General features: G+C 32.8%; 1 protein-coding gene across 6 annotated transcripts in view; it reads left to right on the top strand.

Moving 5' to 3' along the window:
- Window positions 1-18,420, top strand: part of LOC114335572 (protein Aster-B) — a 184,857-nt gene that overhangs the window by 41,371 nt on the left and 125,066 nt on the right. The window contains exon 1 of one of the 6 annotated variants that reach the window (XR_007698517.1): window positions 14,894-14,992. The exons of the other annotated variants lie outside the window; for them this stretch is intronic. The gene's annotated coding sequence lies outside the window, so the exon portion shown is untranslated. Of the gene's footprint in view, window positions 1-14,893; window positions 14,993-18,420 lie in introns of those variants that run through there. 6 annotated transcript variants of the gene reach the window in all.

Here is an 18,420-nt window from a genome sequence, read left to right as displayed (position 1 = left end):
GACTTTCGGTCCTCGGTAAGAATGTAATCTTTCATTCTACGTTTAAATTTTTCAAAAAGACTTATTAGTTTTCTCAGGATTCGAAAAAAATGAATCCCATTAAAATAGCATTTGGGCCGAAACTTTGTACCCATCCCCTTAATATTTGTTTTTTATATCTTCTCATCATGCTCAAATTAATAATTTATTCGCCATCCATTTATACTGTTTTACATTATTATATTTACGTCACAGAGTTTTGAGAAACCCGCAATTATACAAAATATATTTCTTTGTTGCACATTTTGGATTTATTATTCTAAAAAAAATATGGCCATTTACAAAAATTAAACATTAAGTTTCACTTGTGGGAAATAATAAACAGGAAGAGGAAAAATAACTGTCAAATTAAACAACAATTTAGTGAACAATTATTTTTATTTAATGCTGCTAATATCTAAATAATTAAACATTAAAACCAAGTACAAAATTTACAATTGTATTGATGTCTGGTTATTACAGTGTGTTAGGATGGTTTTCTTCCTTTTTCCATTTCTAATTCCAAACAGCAAGGAGAATATAAGGTAAAGCTTTAATTTTGTAGTTTGTTGAAGTTAATTGTGAGGACTATCTTCTCAATATCTCAATTCTTTCCTGTTTATTTTATTTATTTCATTACTTTCCATAAATATTTATAACAGGAAACATTTTCATTAACATAATATAAAAATTCAAAACTCATTCTATATCTTTTTTACTTACCTATGTACGTAGATTTGTCCCATTCAAAAGATTTATTCTAGAGCGCCTTGACGGGCATTTCTATATACAGAGTTGGGATAAAGTATGGAACCAAGCAAATATCTTTGAAACGAAAAGAACAATATTTATGAAACTTTGCATGCAAGTACAGTGACGCAAAAGGCATCTGATGCCATATTTTTTGTTACTACTCCACTTCCGGTTTCACCGGAAATACCCTTAACTTATTTATTTTAAATGAGACACCCTGTATATTTTTGCAGATTTTAAAAGAACTTGTTATTTTTAATTCATACATACGAAGTTTGGAAGAAAAACCTATTAAAACAAGAAATAAATCTCTTTACAGTTAAAAAATAGTAATTTATTTACGTTAGACCAATGATATTAAAAATAAAAAAATAATTTAAAATGTTGAAAATGTTTGCTGTTCACCACCAGACAACGTGCAAGGCTATAAATAAATTCGTGAGTCACCTTTTGCAAGATTTCTCCACGTATTAGTTCACATTCATCAATTATTCTTTGTCTCAAATCCTGCAAGCATGTTGGTCGCCTAACGTAAACACGTGATTTTAGATAACCGCAAAGAAAAAAAATCTAACGGATTGAGGTCCGGAGAACGAGCGGGCCACTCTATGAATCCTCTACGTCAAATCCATCGATTTGGAAAATTCACTTCAAAAAAATTAAAATTCACCATAACCGATTATCATTAATATTTCAATACGATCTTTTTCACTTAAATGAACCATTTTAATACAACTTATTTCTGTCAATTATGCCTGGTTGCACCAACAGATCTTAAGCTCCAGCTTAGCTAAGCTCTACTTATAGATAGGGCCTCCTTGAGTATCACTTACGTTGCACCATAATTTTAGATTCTTACCTTATTATCAATTATATCTATTATTATATTATGGTATTCTTATTGTAATATATTATAATTATATTATATTAATTATTATGATATTCTCGACTTAAGCTTAAGATCTGTTGGTGCAACCGGGCATTAGTTCAGTAACAGTTTTACCTACTATACTAAATTCAAATAAGTCATGCAATGCATGTAAACAACAATTTTAGTCTACAGTATAAAGTATAGATGGTATTACTCGTTTATTTCCTACTCTACTACGTTGTATTAATACAAAAAATTCTACAGACACTTTTTAACAATTTTTTTTACCAAATTTGGTGTGTATAAATTAAAAATAACAAGTTCTTTTAAAATCCGCAAAAATATACAGGGTGTCCCATTTAAATTAAATAAGTTAAGGGCCATTATAAAGACGATCAGTGGGAAGACCACGAAAACGATGGAACGACAACTTACTGGAGGCACATTGAAAAAACAGACAGAGTGGTGTCTATACAAAAAGAAGAAGCAGAAGACGTTTAATGTTTAAAATACTGTGCTATAGGTATACAGGTGTCCCAGACTAATTTAGCCACGCTATATCTCTTAAACGAATAGAGATTTTCGAATGGGACAAAAAGTGATCTATTCTACTTGTAATACACTTTAATATGGCTTAGAAAAGAATCATCCCCTAAATATTCATCCCTTAGTTACAACCCCTAACTTTAATTTTTTTAATAGCACCCTGTATATTTTTTTATAGTTTTGGATGTGGTCTTCTATCGTCTATTCAACAGATTTATTAAAAATTTTATTTCTAAAAAATCTGTTGAATAGACGATATAAGACCCCAACCAAAACTATAAAATATGTACAGGGTGCTATTAAAAAAATTTAAGTTAGAGGTTGTAACTAAGGGATGAATATTTAGGGGATGCTTTTTCCTTTGCCAAATTAAAGTGTATTACAAATCGAATAGACCAGTTTTTGTCACTTTAAAAAATCTCTATTTTGATAAGAAATATAGCCTGGATAAATTAGTCTGGGACACTTAATTAACAAAAATAAAAAATAAATTGATTTCTTGACTATTTACAAACCGATTTTATTTTTAATAAATCTGTTAAATAGACGATAGAAGACCACATCCAAAACTATAAAAAATATACAGGGTGCTATTAAAAAAATTAAAGTTAGGGGTTGTAACTAAGGAATGACTATTTAGGGGATGATTTTTTCTACGCCATATTAAAGTGTATTACAAGTAGAATAGATCACTTTTTGTCCCATTCGAAAATCTATTCGTTTAAGAGATATAGCGTGGCTAAATTAGTCTGGGACACCCTGTAAATTAAGGAAAAAAGTCGTCAAATTGAAATATCTTGAACCACCTTAAATTTTGTGTATTTACCTTTAGTCTATGTCGAAATTTACTTGTTTTACGACAATATTCAATCATTTAGAGGTTTTTCGTTGGTGCTAATCCATTATGTTACGGTTTGTGTTACTGATCTGATAGTTTCCGTCGTTCGAATTGTTTGGTCTGGAAATTTTTGGCCACACTCCAGATAACAAAAATTCAATACGCAGCGATTTTTAGAAAGAAACTTACAAAATCTTTATGAGTGCGGGTGCTGTTGTTTGTTGTAAATATGTTATTATTTTGGGCTAGTCCACATCTCGCAAGGTTCTTAAATACTTCCTACTGTAAGGTAAAGTTTTCAATCCTAATAGCAACATTAATAATATTGAAAAATATTTTTTACTAAAAGATTTTTAAATTGAAAACTTATTGGTCCATTTCCCTGGTGACACCTCCAAGGCTTCTAAAATTTGCAAGCCAAATGGATGCTGCAGTAAAGACAAAAGGAAGGAATTCTAAACGTTGCAATTCACAACCCCCGTCTGCAGCTTGGTAAAGTTTCAACGGAAAATAGACCTAGTTACTCTAAAGAAGTAATACTAATATAAAATAAAAATGTATACAATTTTTATTCAGTTGCAATGCGAATGCAAAACAATCTTATTTTTCACTTAGTTGCAATGTGGGGATAATCTTTCATCGTTGGTCACTTCGAGTAGAGAGCAGCAGGCCTACGCCTCTCCGATGATGACTCCAATAAGAGTCGAAAATCGTCGATTCAGAGTGCTGGACCGCGCTCCCTATTCTAAGTGAAAAATAAGATTGTTTTGCCTTTGCATTGCAACTGAATAAAAATGGTATCCATTTTTATTTTATATTAGTATTACTCCTTTAGAGTAACTAGGTCTATTTTCCGTTGGAACTTTACCAAGCTGCAGACGGGGGTTGTGAATTGCAACGTTTAGAATTCCTTAATTTTGTCTTTACTGCAGCATCCATTTTGCTTGCAAATTTTAGAAGCGTTGGAGGTGTCACCAGTGAAATGGACCAATAAGTTTTCAATTTAAAAATCTTTTAGTAATGTTTTTAATATTTTTCAATATTATTAATGTTGCTATTATGATTGAAAACTTTACCTTTCAATTGCCAGATGACGCTAGTCACCTAATTCATACACGTCAGTTGTAATGTGGGGATAAGCTTTCATGGTTGGTCACTTCGAGTAGAGAGCAGCAGGCCTAGGCCTCTCCGATGATGACTCCAATAAGAGTCGAAAATCGTCGATTCAGAGTGCTGGACTGCGCTCCGTATTCTAATTGAAAAATAAGATTGTTTTGCCTTCGCATTGCAACTGAATAAAAATGGTATACATTTTTACTTCCTACTGTATCTATCCGTTCTTTATCTTTACTGCGTATTGTATAATTCCGTTTTATCGAATCTAATACAAACATCTTCAAAATAATTTTATATTTGGTTTTTATTACCTTATTTTCACGTTATATTTGCTCCTGCTATCATTAGTGTACGAGTGAATAATGTGTTAAAGGTTTTAATCTAATTTCGTCTTTGCGTACCTTTTTATTAAATTAGTTTTTCGACATGTTAGGATATGGTAGCTAGTGACAGGGTGTTTGCATAGCTTTTTTGCCACCATCGAAAGCATCGGCATGACCCTTTCCTAAACCTTCATTGTTAATAGAAAACTATGTAAATAAACTTCCTAAGCCAAGCCGCACACCAAAGAAACATGAAACGAAAAACATGAAACATGAAACGAAAAACATGTTTCATAAAAATAAAACACTGCTAAACAAATCTCAAAGTCCGCCTACCAATGAAACGAGTGTGATTCATGCTCATGACACATTTTTATTTTCGGAGAGTTTCATAAATGGCCGGACATATATTTGTTTAGCAGTGGTTTATTTCCATGAAACGTAATTTACGTTTCATGTTTCTTTGATGTGCGGCCTGCCTTAGAACACATCAAAGAAACATGAAACGTAAACCACGTTTCGTGGAAATAAAACACTGCTAAACAAATAAACGTCTGGCCATTTATGAAACTTTCCGAAAATAAAAATGTGTTATGAGCATGAATCACACTCGTTTCATTAGTAGGCGGACTTCAAGATTTGTTTAGCCGTGTTTAATTTTCATGAAACGTGTTGTACGTTTCATGTTTTTCGTTTCATGTTTCGTTGGTGTGCGGCTTGCCTTATAAATAAAAAAATAAATTTTTAATGTACCTACTAAGCTACTTTGATAGTATTAAAATCAGTCTAATAGTCTGATTTTTTACTTATTATAATAGTCTACAAATCGACCATTATACACACACCGGCAAAATTAGCCGAACACCTTAAAAATGGGACATGTTTGATGTGTCAAATTTCCTAAACCTGTTGTCCGATTTGAGTGATTCTTTTAGTATGTTATAGCCTTATTAGTTAAGAATATCGGTGTAATAATATTGTTGCTAGACAGGTAAATGTCATTTTATACCGGGTGTTACAATCATACTGTGTTTTTTTCTTAAAGTTCGGAACACCCTGTGGAATATTCTAGCATATGTAAAAAATTAAAATTAATACTCGATTGTAGACTTAGGCTTTCTTAACATTTTCTTTTTTGGTTCATTTGCTTATGTAGGAAAATAAAAAAGTTATGTGCTTTAACAACTAACCATGTTTTTTATCAATAAATCCTCATAGTAGGGGAGGAAAGTATGCTAAATTTGCAGTTACTCGAGCGTTATGGGGACCTATTGGATTGTGTAAGAGTAGGTCCTAAAACCAAAAAAAAAGTTAAGTTAAGTTTTCCATAAAGTGTGGGACTCTCCATTTTTTAATTTAATTTTCCATTTTCACCAATCGTTTTTTCCGATTATAGCGACGATGTATATCCATAATTGGAAAAAATGTTGCGAATAAAAGTTGCTTATTTTTACGTCAAGGATCCAAATCTGCAATAAAAATTGGGGGCTCCTATTTAAGATTTTAACCCTACCTCCGTGGGGGTCTTCTGTGGTGCCATTCGGTAGATTTTTGAAAAATATTGAATAGGTGTTTTTTTTTCAGTTTTACGATCTGATGTCCATTTCGTGAAATATCGCAGGGTTCGTATTTAAAATTTTTAATTTACCCCCCACCCCTCTCCGTGGGGTGGGGGATTTAATTTAAAATCTTAAATAGGAGCCCCCAATTTTTATTGCAGATTTGGATTCTTTACGTAAAAATAAGCAACTTTTATTCGAGACATTTTTTCGAATTATGGATAGAGAGCGCTATATTCGGAGAAAAATGATTGTTTCAAATGGAAAATTAAATTAAAAAATGAAAAGTCCCCCACTTTATGGAAAACTTAACGTAACCTTTTTCTGATTTTAGCACATACTCTTCACAATCCAATAGGTCCCCATAACGCTCGAGTAACTGCAAATTTAGTATACTTTCCTCCCCTACTATGAGGATTTATTAATGAAAAACATGGATAGTTGTTAACGCACATAACTTTTTTATTATCTCACATAAGTAAATGAATCAAAAAGAAAAATGTTAAAGAAAGCCTCAATCTACAATCGAGTATTAATTTTAATATTTTACATATGCTAGAATATTCCACAGGGTGTTCCAAACTTTCAGAAAAAAACACAGTATGATTGGTACACCCGGTATAAAATAATATTTACCTGTCTAGCAACATTATTATTACTACGATATTCTTAAATAATAAGGCTATAACATACTAAAAGAATCACTCAAATCGGACTAGTGGTTTAGGAAATTCGAGACATCAAACATGTCCCATTTTTAAGGTGTTCGGCTAATTTTGCCGGTGTGTGTATTATCCTCTACTTCAAAGTGAACCTTGAGCGGCTTTTTCCCAGGGGTAGATACCATCCCTTCTTAGAGGTACATAATATATTAACCAATTTTAAGCAACTTTTTTCCTATGCATTTTTTTCTGAAAGTCAATACTTTTCGACATATTTAAAAAAAAATTTAACAAAAAAATCATTTCAAATGATTTTTTTGCGAATTACATACTTAAAAAGTATGTATTTTATTTAAAAAAAAATCATTCTTATAAACAATGTAGTTTATAAATAATAATTTCATCTACAATTTTTAAGTTCTAAATACTGCTGTAACCTTAGAACGCGATTCTAAATATTAATAATAATTATTCTAAATATTAATTAATAAACGCGAAAAATATTAATATTTTTTGTATTTTGACAACGACACCCGATTTGGGCGTCGAAACGTTAATAAAATTCATTTTTTAGTAAAATTGTTATCGAGCAACCCTTGTTTTTTGTAGGTAATTGTTAACATGCTAGATTACATATCCAATAATTTTTATCCATTAAACAGATCGGTGCAAATCGACCTTATAGGTCTGGATCCCGCGTATGAAAAAAAAGTTGAAAATTTGTTATTAGCTTAAGGGTGTCTAGTCGGACAAACATTGATATATGGGAACACTGGAACAGGGGAAGTTTTAACTGTGGAACAGGTTAACAATTTGGAACGGTCAGACCACGAAAACGGCACATGTATTTTGTCCGACAGAACAGACTTAAACTCTCCGAACAGAGACTAAATTCTGATGCAAAAATCAGACTGCTATTTATCACCAACTTGGCGTTTTAATGAGTGGAACATGTAGAATATGTCAAATGACAGGAATTGTGACAGGTGATAAATAGCAGTCTGATTTTTGCATGAGAGTTTAATTTCTGTTCAGAGAGTTTATGTCTGTTCTGTCGGACAAAATAAATGTGCCATTTTCGTGTTCTGACCGTTCCAAATTTTTAACCTGTTCCACAATTAAAACTGCCCCTGTTACAGTGTTCCCATATATCAAAGTTTATCCGACTAGACACCCTTAAGCTATTAACAAATTTTCAGCTTGCTATTAATCAACTTTTTTTTCATACGCGGGATCCAGACCTATTATATCGGATCCTGTACTAATAAAAATATTAAATAATCATTTCGTTGTGAATCGAAACAAGAGCCGTCTTATTTTAGTTAGTTCAGAGAGCACATATTTGATTCTCTCTGAACCAATAATCTCTTGTGGATCGAGGCTGACGGCCAGAATTTTATTGGTTCAGAGAGAATCAAATACATACGTGCTTTTTGAAGAGACTCTAACAAGAGTCGAAACTAGTTAGAGCACTTTTGGCGCTCTGTGAGCTAACTAAAATAAGACGGTTCTTGTTTCGATTCACAACGAAATGATTATTTATTATTTTTATTAGTTCTACTCCTATTCGGAGTATTGGGAACTAATCTTTGTTTAGTGCAGTCATTAAGCTTTTTAGCTCAGAAATTTTTTACTATGAACCGATTTACATGAAATTTTAGAATTAGGTTTATCCTACCCTTCAAAAGTGACATTGACCCGAACTCCGTTTTCACCCTGGGGGTGGTTGCCACCCCTTTTCGGTGGTGGAATTTTTTTTAAATAACCTCGGATATCGATAGAAGACCTAATTTTAAGGAAAAAATGTTGTATAAAGTTATTTCAAAAACCCAATACTTTTCAAGTTATTGGCAATTGAAAATTCGGAATTTTCTCACGATTTTCAACAGTTTTTTGCAAATACATATCTCCAAAAATATGCATTTTAACGATAATATTATAATGAATAAAATTGTAGCAGGTAAAAACATAAACAAATTAGTTATTTCAGATCAAAGCCGTTTTTTATTTTGTGTGAAATTTAATCGATGTATTCAATGCCATCTAGCGGAGAGCGAATAAATTTTATGCATGCCAATGAGGAAGAATTTTATAGTGCTTAAAATAAGCTTTAAAACGTGTACTGTTAAAAGTATTTTGTACGTATAATGAGCTGTAATGAAAAAAAAGAGGAACGTCTAATGTTTTTTTTTAAATCAATGGATTTCAAAAGTGCCATTTCCACCAAAATTAAAATCGATCGTATTCCGTCTAGAATCAACTTTAATATAAAGAGTTTGATGGATTTTAGCAGTTTTGCTGCTTTGAAACACATATTTTTTGAAAAAATCACGATTTAAAGAAAAAAAACCCTTTTTTTCATAATATCTCAAAAATAATGAAAGATACGTAGAAAAGTGTAATAATAAAAAACGCTGGACCGAAGGCCCGCCCGAGAACTTTATCGTACCGATCTATTATCCTTATCGTACTAGATACTGGCATTCTATAAAAATAACAAAGTTACTCGTTATTTTGATATTTTAGAAACACCTTGTATACTTGAAAACATTTTATGGTTCTACTCATCATTAATTCCCGCATTTGAGAAAATGTTCGGGGACACACTATAGATTATTGCATAAATCAATAGAATATTAGTCATACTTTCATTTCAAATTAGTCCATTTTTCTGAGAAATTAATAGTTTACAATATTTGCATTTTACTGCATGGATTGTAATGAAATTTTGGGAGTAGCCCAAAGCCCAATCTCCTAATTCAAAGTCTATCCTATATATACTATGGCGCTTTTATTATGGGGGCGGTTCTCACCACTTCTCGGGGATAGAACATTCTTATTTTCGAATTGCATGGAGCAAAAGGAAGAATTTTAAGAAAATTTAAAAATGCGCTCTATAATTTGATCTTATTTTTTTCACCCGTCCAACTTTTTGAAAGTAGAAATAACACTATATTAAGAGGTATTGCAAAAGAAAAACAATGCATTTAAATTCTGGTGAATGAGGGGTTAAATGTATGTACTTCTCATTTTTCCTTAAAGTACATTAGTCATATATTTTTTTGCACCATATCTCGCTTAGTTTGAATGTAACCGACATTTAACGGTGCTCGTTTTAAAGGCCTTTTCAAACACTACAAAAGCATGAGCACTTTGAGCATGCACCAAAAACAAACTCTTTTTACCTACCATATCTCTTTTTGTATTATAAATAGAAAATTTACGAAGGAACGAATCTCTTTGTTATTTATAATTAAAAAAAATTTTTATATAGTGTTTTTAGTTTGATGCATAGTTTTTAAGGTATTCACAAAAAACCGTCCGAAAACGTGTCATTTTTAAATGAAAATGGCCAATTTTCAACTACGCATAACTCAAAAAGTATTGAGTTCTCAAAAAAAAGTATAGATCAGTTTTTGCTTAAAAATAGGTTCTCTAGCCACTTCCATGCTTATTTTGACCAATAAATTTTCCACCCCCTTGAAGGGGTGGGAATTGCCCCAAGATAAAAACGCCATAGTATATAGGGTAGATTTTGTTTCTTGAGCTATTCCCTACTTACTGTGAAAATATCAAGTACATCGATGTAGTAGGATGGAATTCGGAGCCAAATACCCTCATTGACTACCCTATAATAATGCTCTGCTATGATCGCGTGAGAGGGGACACACACAAGATTCTAGCAAAATTTCAATTTTCTGTAACTTTTCGAGTTTTTGAGTTACAGCAACGAGTTTTAGGTCATTGGAAAAATAATTTTACACTCTTTCAAAATATGTAAAAATGTATGTAAAAAATTAAGATTTTTTTTTTCATTTCCGGTTAAACCGGAAGCCATATTGTGGGTAAAATTTATTGTGCTAATAGATAACAAAGTACTATATATGTCTGCCAAATTTCAAATTTTAGTTTATATTACAGAGGTAGTTACGGGCACTCGAATATTTTTTTATAAAAAATTCATAACTCCCCTCCTATGAGGAGTTAAGAAATCTGACCAATGTTATTCAATTTACTGACAGGAAATCAAAAATATATCAAAAAATAAACAAATTCCTTGGAGTCATTTTTGAGAAAATTTAGTTCAAATTTATGTCAAATTTTGACCCCTTAAATATAGGCAACCCATAACTTTTTCTGAAAAACGATAATATTCTTGTTATAGCCCAATCTTTAGGCTATATAAATGTTTTTTCAAATTAAATATATCTTAAACAAGGTTTTAGATTGGTAGGGAAATGTATCGGGTGGGCGGTCGGCCATGCTGGCCGCCATTTTGGATTTGGAAATGTCAAATTCCGTATTTCTATTTACCTATCGATGAGCTAACTTTAAGTTAAATTTCATTCGTTTCGGTCAAAATTTGCAAAAATGGGCCCCAAATAACCCCCCTATTTCGGCCCCCCTTTGAGAGGTTTTTTTCAAAAGATTAGTTTCTCGACAAAATTCTCTTAAACTTACTCATACCGAATTTCATCGAAATCGGTCCAGTAGTTTTTGCTGGGCGGTGGCGACATACGTACGTACATACGTACATACTTCCGACATGTTTTTTTTATTTGCTTTTTAGACTCAGGGGGACTCAAAACGTGGAAAAAAAGTGAAATCTGAAAAATTTTTTTTTGCACGATCCTATAACTTTATCTATTATACTCATACTGCGTATGTAGTACGATAAAGTAAAAATAGGTTTTTTTGACAACAATTTTGGTTTGTTTGTTTTTCCTATCACACAAAAATTGACGAAGATATGATTGATTAAAGAGCGCACGGTAGCGCAACCACAGTCTCTCTCGAGCCCTTTGACCCTTCACCGTTTCAAAATAAAAGGTTTTTCACTACATATTATACTGAAAAAAGGTTTAGCTCTTTTAATTACCTTCAAAATGGTTTTTTATAAGTTGTAATAGCTTCAAAATTGAAGTAGTTATGGCCCAAAAACTAAATCATATATATTCAATGTTTTAATTTAGGGGTAATTTTAAGGGTTAAAGAACTTAAGCATATTATGATTTTCCAGCATAGCTTTTTCGAGAACGTGGAAAGATATTTAAATCCTTTTTAGTTTATCAAAAGACATATTTTATACAATTCTTAATCGAGGGGTTGATTTTAAGGGTTGAAAGGGGTTAACAATTAAATAATTAAGATAGAGAACATAAAATATTATTTTCTCTATATTTAAGTCTTCTTGTCAAACCAAATTAATTTTTTGTAAATTTTTTCTATTTAGGGGCTGTTTTTAAGGGTTAAAAGGGGATTAACAATATGATAATTAAGATGAGAACGTAAAATATCATTTACTCTATGTTTAAATCTTTTTATGTCATACTAAATTAATTTTTTGTAAATTTTTTCAATTTAGGGGTTGTTTGCAATGGTTGTACGGTTTTCAAGGGGATGAAAATGAGTTTATCATGAGGTTATTGTGTTAGAAAACACCTCACAATGTCACTCTTTATTATTAAACACGTTTTCTGGCGATAAAATGGCTCAATGTCAATTTTTCCATTAAGGGGTTGTTTTCACCTCTTAAAAATAAAAAACGGAGTTCGGATCAATATCACTTTTAAAGTTAAGGGTAAGATAAGCCTAATTCCAAAATGTCATGTAAATCGGTTCATAGTAAAAAATTTCGGAGGTAAAAACCTATTTTACGCTTCAATGACTGCACTAGTTGGAATTTTACCGTGCTGAACAGGCGGGTAGTGAGATGCAACTTGATAGATCTCCCTCGGCCTTCTTTGCTCCGGTGATTCGTTGGCATACAAATTTTAGAAGCCACGAATGGTGTAACCAGAAGATTAGTTCTGATAAAGTTTTATTTTTAATATTGTTAGGATTAAAAGTAAAACTTCCGTTCGTAATAATTTTATTTTTTAAATTGGATAAATAACACTTTGAATTTTGTTTATTTCGTTTAAAAAGTAAGATGTACTAAGTCGGAGAGATAGAAGCGGATTTTGTGCGTGATAAGTAATATGGAAAAACTATACGGGGATATGTTGAATTAGTTGTGTACATGACTTTCACCAACGGCCGGAAACCAGAGTTGGGGCCGAGGGTAGTTATAAGGGGTCAAAGTCGCGGATTTTATTATTTTTTTTATGACGCTCATGATCGAGATAGTGCACCAAAATTTGGGAATAAGTAGGTCATGACGTAACTAAGTAAAATCTCAGGGGCGGAACGCTGCATGGCCGACAAAGGGGTGGGGGTAGGGGTGAATATAAAAAATATAAAGGGTTTTTTGCGACGTTCGTGATTGAGATAGTGGACCAAAGTTTGGTAATAAGTAGATCATGACATTACTAAGTAAAATCCCCAGAGCCGGAAACCAGAGTTGGGGATGAGGGTAGTTATAAGGGGTCAAAATCGACGTTTTTTTTATTATTTTTTTTGTGACGCTCATGATCGAGAGAGTGCACCAAAATTTGGAAATAAGTAGGTCATGACGTAACTAAGTAAAATCTCCAGGGGTGGCACGCTGCGTGGCCGACAAAGGGGTGGGGCAGGGGTGAATACAAAAAATATAAGGGATTTTTTGCGACGTTCGTGATTGAGAGAGTGCACCAAAATTTGGGAATAAGTAGACCATGACATAACTAAGTAAAATCCTCAGAGCCGGAAACCAGAGTTGGGCATGAGGGTAGTTATAAAGGGTCAAAATCGCCGTTTTTATTATTTTATTGTGACGCTCATGATCGAGATAGTGCACTAAAATTTAGGAATAAGTAGGTCATGAGGTAACTAAGTACAATCTCCAGGGGTGGAACGCTGCGTGGCCGATAAAGGGTTGGAGGTAGGTGTGAATATAAAAAATATAAGGGATTTTCTGCGACGTCCTAGATTGAGATAGTGCACCAAAATATGGGAATAAGTAGACCATGACTTAGCTAAGTAAAATCCCCAGAGCCGGAAACCAGAGTTGGGGATGAGGGTAGTTTTAAGGGGTCAAAGTCGCAGTGTGTATTATTTTTTTTGTGACCCGGCACAACATTTGTCCCCCACGCAGCGTTCCGCCCCTGGAGATTTTACTTAGTAATGTCATGATCTACTTATTCCCAAATTTTGGTGCACTATCTCGATCACGGACAGCAAAAAAAACCCCATATATTTTTATACTCACCCCTGCCTACCACCCCTTTGTACCCCAAGCTGCGTTCCGCCCCTGAAGAGTTTACTTAGTTACGTCATGACCTACTTACTCCCAAATTTTGGTGCACTATCTCCATCATGAGCGCCACAAAAAAAAATAATAAAAACCGCGACTTTTACCCCTTATAACTACCCTCGTCCGCCCTTCTGGTTTCCGCCTCTGGGGATATTACTTAGTTATGTCATGGTCTACTTATTCCCAAATTTTGGTGCACTATCTCAATCACGAACATCGCAAAAAACCCCTTACATTTTTTTATATTCACCCCTGCCCCACCCCTTTGTCGGCCACGCAGCGTTCCACTCCTGGATATTTTACTTAGTTACGTCATGACCTACTTATTCCCAAATTTTGGCGCGCTATCTCGATCATGAGCGTCACAAAAAAAAATAATAAAAAACGGAACTTTGACCCCTTATAACGACCTTCCTTCCCAACTCTGGTTTCCGGCTCTGGGGATTTTAATTATTTATGTCATGGTCTACTTATACCCAAATTTTGGTGCACTATCTCAATCACAAACGTCGCAAAAAACCCCTTATATTTTTTATATTCACCCCTACCCCCACCCCTTTGTCGGCCACGCAGCGTTGAGCCCCTAGAGATTTTACTTAGGTCCTAAATCTTGGTGAACTATCTCGATCATGAGCGTCATAAAAAAAATAATAAAAACCACGACTTTGACCCCTTATAACTACCCTCGGCCCCAACTCTGGTTTCCGGCCGTTGGTGAAAGTCATGTACACAACTAATTCAACATATCCCCGTATAGTTTTTCCATATTACTTATCACGCACAAAATCCGCTCCCAGCTCTTAGACTATACGCAAACTTTAATTGATTCTGTAAAATAATAACAAATGGAGTCATGAAATTAATTGCACTCCTCGAATAAAATCTAATTACCGGCGAATTTTATAGTGACAGGTAACTAACTACGAATCATTTTTGAGTCAAGGTAAAAACATGAAAAATTAAATATATTTATTTATGAGTACAACGGTGATTTGAACAGTAGTAATATCGTGTAAATTGGTGCATAATGCTTATTTATATTTATGTTATGGTGCTACCTATCGGAAGTGATATTGTTAAGACTGTTGTTACATCGAGGAAGTCAAAACCGAAATCGAGATCAAACTCTCAGGTCAGAAATTTTTTTGAGGTTACGTTTAGGAAAAATAGTTAGTGTTGAATGCGTTTCCTATTATTGTGATAATTGCTGTAGACGGAAACGTATAATTGTCGATAAAAAATAGTAAACAAGTTACGAGTTTATGCTTTTTTTAGTACTCATGCATTACGTTGTTGATTGAAGTAAGTAAATTCACAGTCACGATTCTCTTTCACATTGTTCACCAAAATAAAATTCTAAATTTTGATATTAGAAGTCTAGTACAATTCTTGCAATTTGAATGGTATAATCCTTAAATTTTGATGGTGGCATAACATTCTATATCTGGATCTAAACACACCTGTGACACTCATTAGGATATTATTTAATTTTTTTACACATATTTAAAATATCTAATGTTCAATTTTCACATGCGACAAATAATCTTATATTTTTCACCGTATTATTTTCGATAATTTTAAATAATTCTTAGGCCAACACTGATTAATAACCCCTACTCCCTTCCACATGCTCCGTTAGATATACAGACACTTTTGAACATGAAAGACTTTCTCTTGACTGTTAACCGCTGCAGGCGACAGTTCTCTTCATAGTCCAGGGTAATAAGGTTTTTCCCATGACACTTTAACAGCCAGGGTACTGAAGCGTTTCTTCGACAGGTAATACCTGTAAGAACAAATTATAACTATTTCCTGCGTAGAATCTGGCGGCCATTTTTATTTATAAACAATTTAGTGTCAAAAAACGGTCCTTTTTCCTTTTTTTTGCAAATTAATGGAAAACATGAAGACTTATGGTTTTCTTAGTACAAACATCTTCGAGAGAATGGAAAAAGCTTTAAAATGGCGTATGACAAAGTTTAATACACTCATTTATTGTTAATATATTTGCGAAAAAAGATCGAAATTTAAAAAAAAATAATTTTGCAATAACAATTCTAAAAATAAGTATAGAGCTTCGAAATTTTTGTTAAATGAGGGTTCTTTGGTGCTTAATATGTGACAAAAATTTCAAAGCGATTCATTCAATTGTTTAAATTTTATTCAAATTGTTTATCCCAGAGAGCTTTTTTTTGCAATAAGATAAGTCAGAAAAAAATAATGTTAGAACCATTCTATAGGTGTCAAATGGAAGAGCATGAGCAAAACTTTCACATTGTTTTAAAAAAGTAAATAAAAATGTATTTATTAGTAATAAATAATTACGCAAAAGTATGTTCAATTTTTCATTATAAACTTTTTATTTTTTTATATAATAAATTATATATATTTATTAAATTTTTTTATCAATTATCATAATATGATATTATCATAATTTACAATATATTATAAATAACATTACTTGGTAGTTATGCACCTAAAAAACGGTAAAAAATAGATTTTTTTGAAAAAACTTATTCAAAAAGTTTAAAGGATTCAAAAAAAGAAAAATTGAGGATACTTTTGCGTAATTACTTATTACTATTCACTTTTTTTAAACCAATTTGAAAGTTTCATGCTCTTTCATTTGACACCTGTAGAATGGTTCTAACATTATTTTTTTCTAACTTATGTTATTGCAAAAAAAAGCTCTCTGGGATAAACAATTTGAATAAAATTTAAACAATTGAATGAATCGCTTTGAAATGTTTGTCACATATTAAGCACCAAAGAACCCTCATTTGACAAAAATTTCAAAGCTCTATACTTATTTTTACAATAATTATTGCGAAATTAATTTTTTGAAATTTCGACCTTTTTTCCCAGTTATATTAACAATAAATGAGTGCATTAAACTTTGTAATACGCCATTTTAAAGCTTTTTCCATTCTCTCGAAGATGTATGTACTAAGAAAACCATAAGTCTTACTGTTTTGCATTAATTTGAAAAAAAAGGGAAAAGGCCGTTTTTTGACACTAAATTGTTTATAAATAAAAATGGCCGCCAGATCCTACGCAGGAAATAGTTACAATTTGTTCTTATAGGTATTACCTGTCGAAAAAACTCATCAGTACCCTGGCTGTTAAAGTGTCACGACCTGGGTATATTTTTGTCTATTACCCTGGCCTATCAGTGCTTCTTCTGCTTGAAGGCAAAAAAACGCGGTGAAAAGTGTGGACAGAAGGGAAGTTTCACAGATTCGAATCCTATGAAGATGCTCTGGAAAAAGACCATGGTTAAGACCGCGAATCTTTTTAATGCTTTCTCTCGACGTCAACGGACGAATTTTCTCCTTGCTTTTTCCGCAGGAAGGCAATATACATGGTGAAAAGTACGGAATATAGAGGATGTAAAGACTCTGAAACAGAGCGCACTGTCTCTACTCTCTTAGTAATAACCACTAGTTGGTGGTTAAAAGTACCGTGAAATTCTCTCTCCTGCTTGGTGTCGAAGTAAACCTACGCATTTCTCTCTACTTTCTACACTTGAAGAATAGACGTGGTGAAAAGTACTACCAATCTCTCAGCTGGAAGGTAATAGACGTGTTGAAAAGTACCGCGAATCTTTCTGCTGTCTCGTGTCGAAGTGTAAAGACGTTAATCTCTTGACTCTGGATGAGAATACACTGTCTCTACTCTTAGTAGTAACCACTAATTACCAAGTGGTTAAAAGTACTGCAAAATTATCTCTCCTGTTTTGTCGACGCATTTCTCTCTACTTCCTCCGCTCGATGAATAGACGTGGTGAAAAGTACTGCCAATCTCTCTATTGGTTCAACTATCATTGAATAAACGCTTTTCCCGTTGTGAACTATTTTAAACCGGTGTATCTGCGAAGGACAAACAATACATCCCGGTTTTTTCCGCGATCAACCACCCCGAATGAAAACCTACTTATCTGAATACCTCGAATGTATGTGATGGTGACTTTGGCAAGCTTTTTTATAAACTTCATTAGATATTGTCTGTATAACATAATCACCTCTCTCATTTCCTTTGAACCAACAACGTAAAATACAGTCCACACAACTCTGAAATTATTTTAATAATTTTGCTTATGCACATACGCATATGTACATACATACCCTAATTGTACATATTATGGTCCTTTGAGCCACAGTTGTAATATTTCTCGTGTAAATTGGTGCATAATGCTTATTTATGTTTATCTTATGGTGCTACCATAGGAAGTGATATTTTTAAGACTGTTACATCCAGGAAGCCAAAACCGAAATCCAGATCAAACTCTCAGGTCAGAAAGTTTTTTTTGAGGTTACGTTTAGGAAAAATGTTTAGTGTTGAATACGTTTCCTATTATTGTGATAATTGCTGTAGACGGAAACGCATAATTGTCGATAAAAAATAGTAAACAAGTTACTAGTTTAAGCTTTTTATAGTACTCATCCATTACGTTGTTTATTGAAGTAAGTAATTTTACAGTAACGATTTTTTTAACATTGTTCACCGAAATAAAATGAAAATTCTAAATTTTGGTATTAGAAATCTAGTACAATTCCTGTC

The sequence above is a fragment of the Diabrotica virgifera genome, chromosome 6, assembly GCF_917563875.1.
Source record: "Diabrotica virgifera virgifera chromosome 6, PGI_DIABVI_V3a".
Taxonomy (NCBI): domain Eukaryota; kingdom Metazoa; phylum Arthropoda; class Insecta; order Coleoptera; family Chrysomelidae; genus Diabrotica; species Diabrotica virgifera.
The sequence above is the reverse complement of the archived record's forward strand: the minus strand, read 5'-3'. Positions and strand labels throughout refer to the sequence as shown.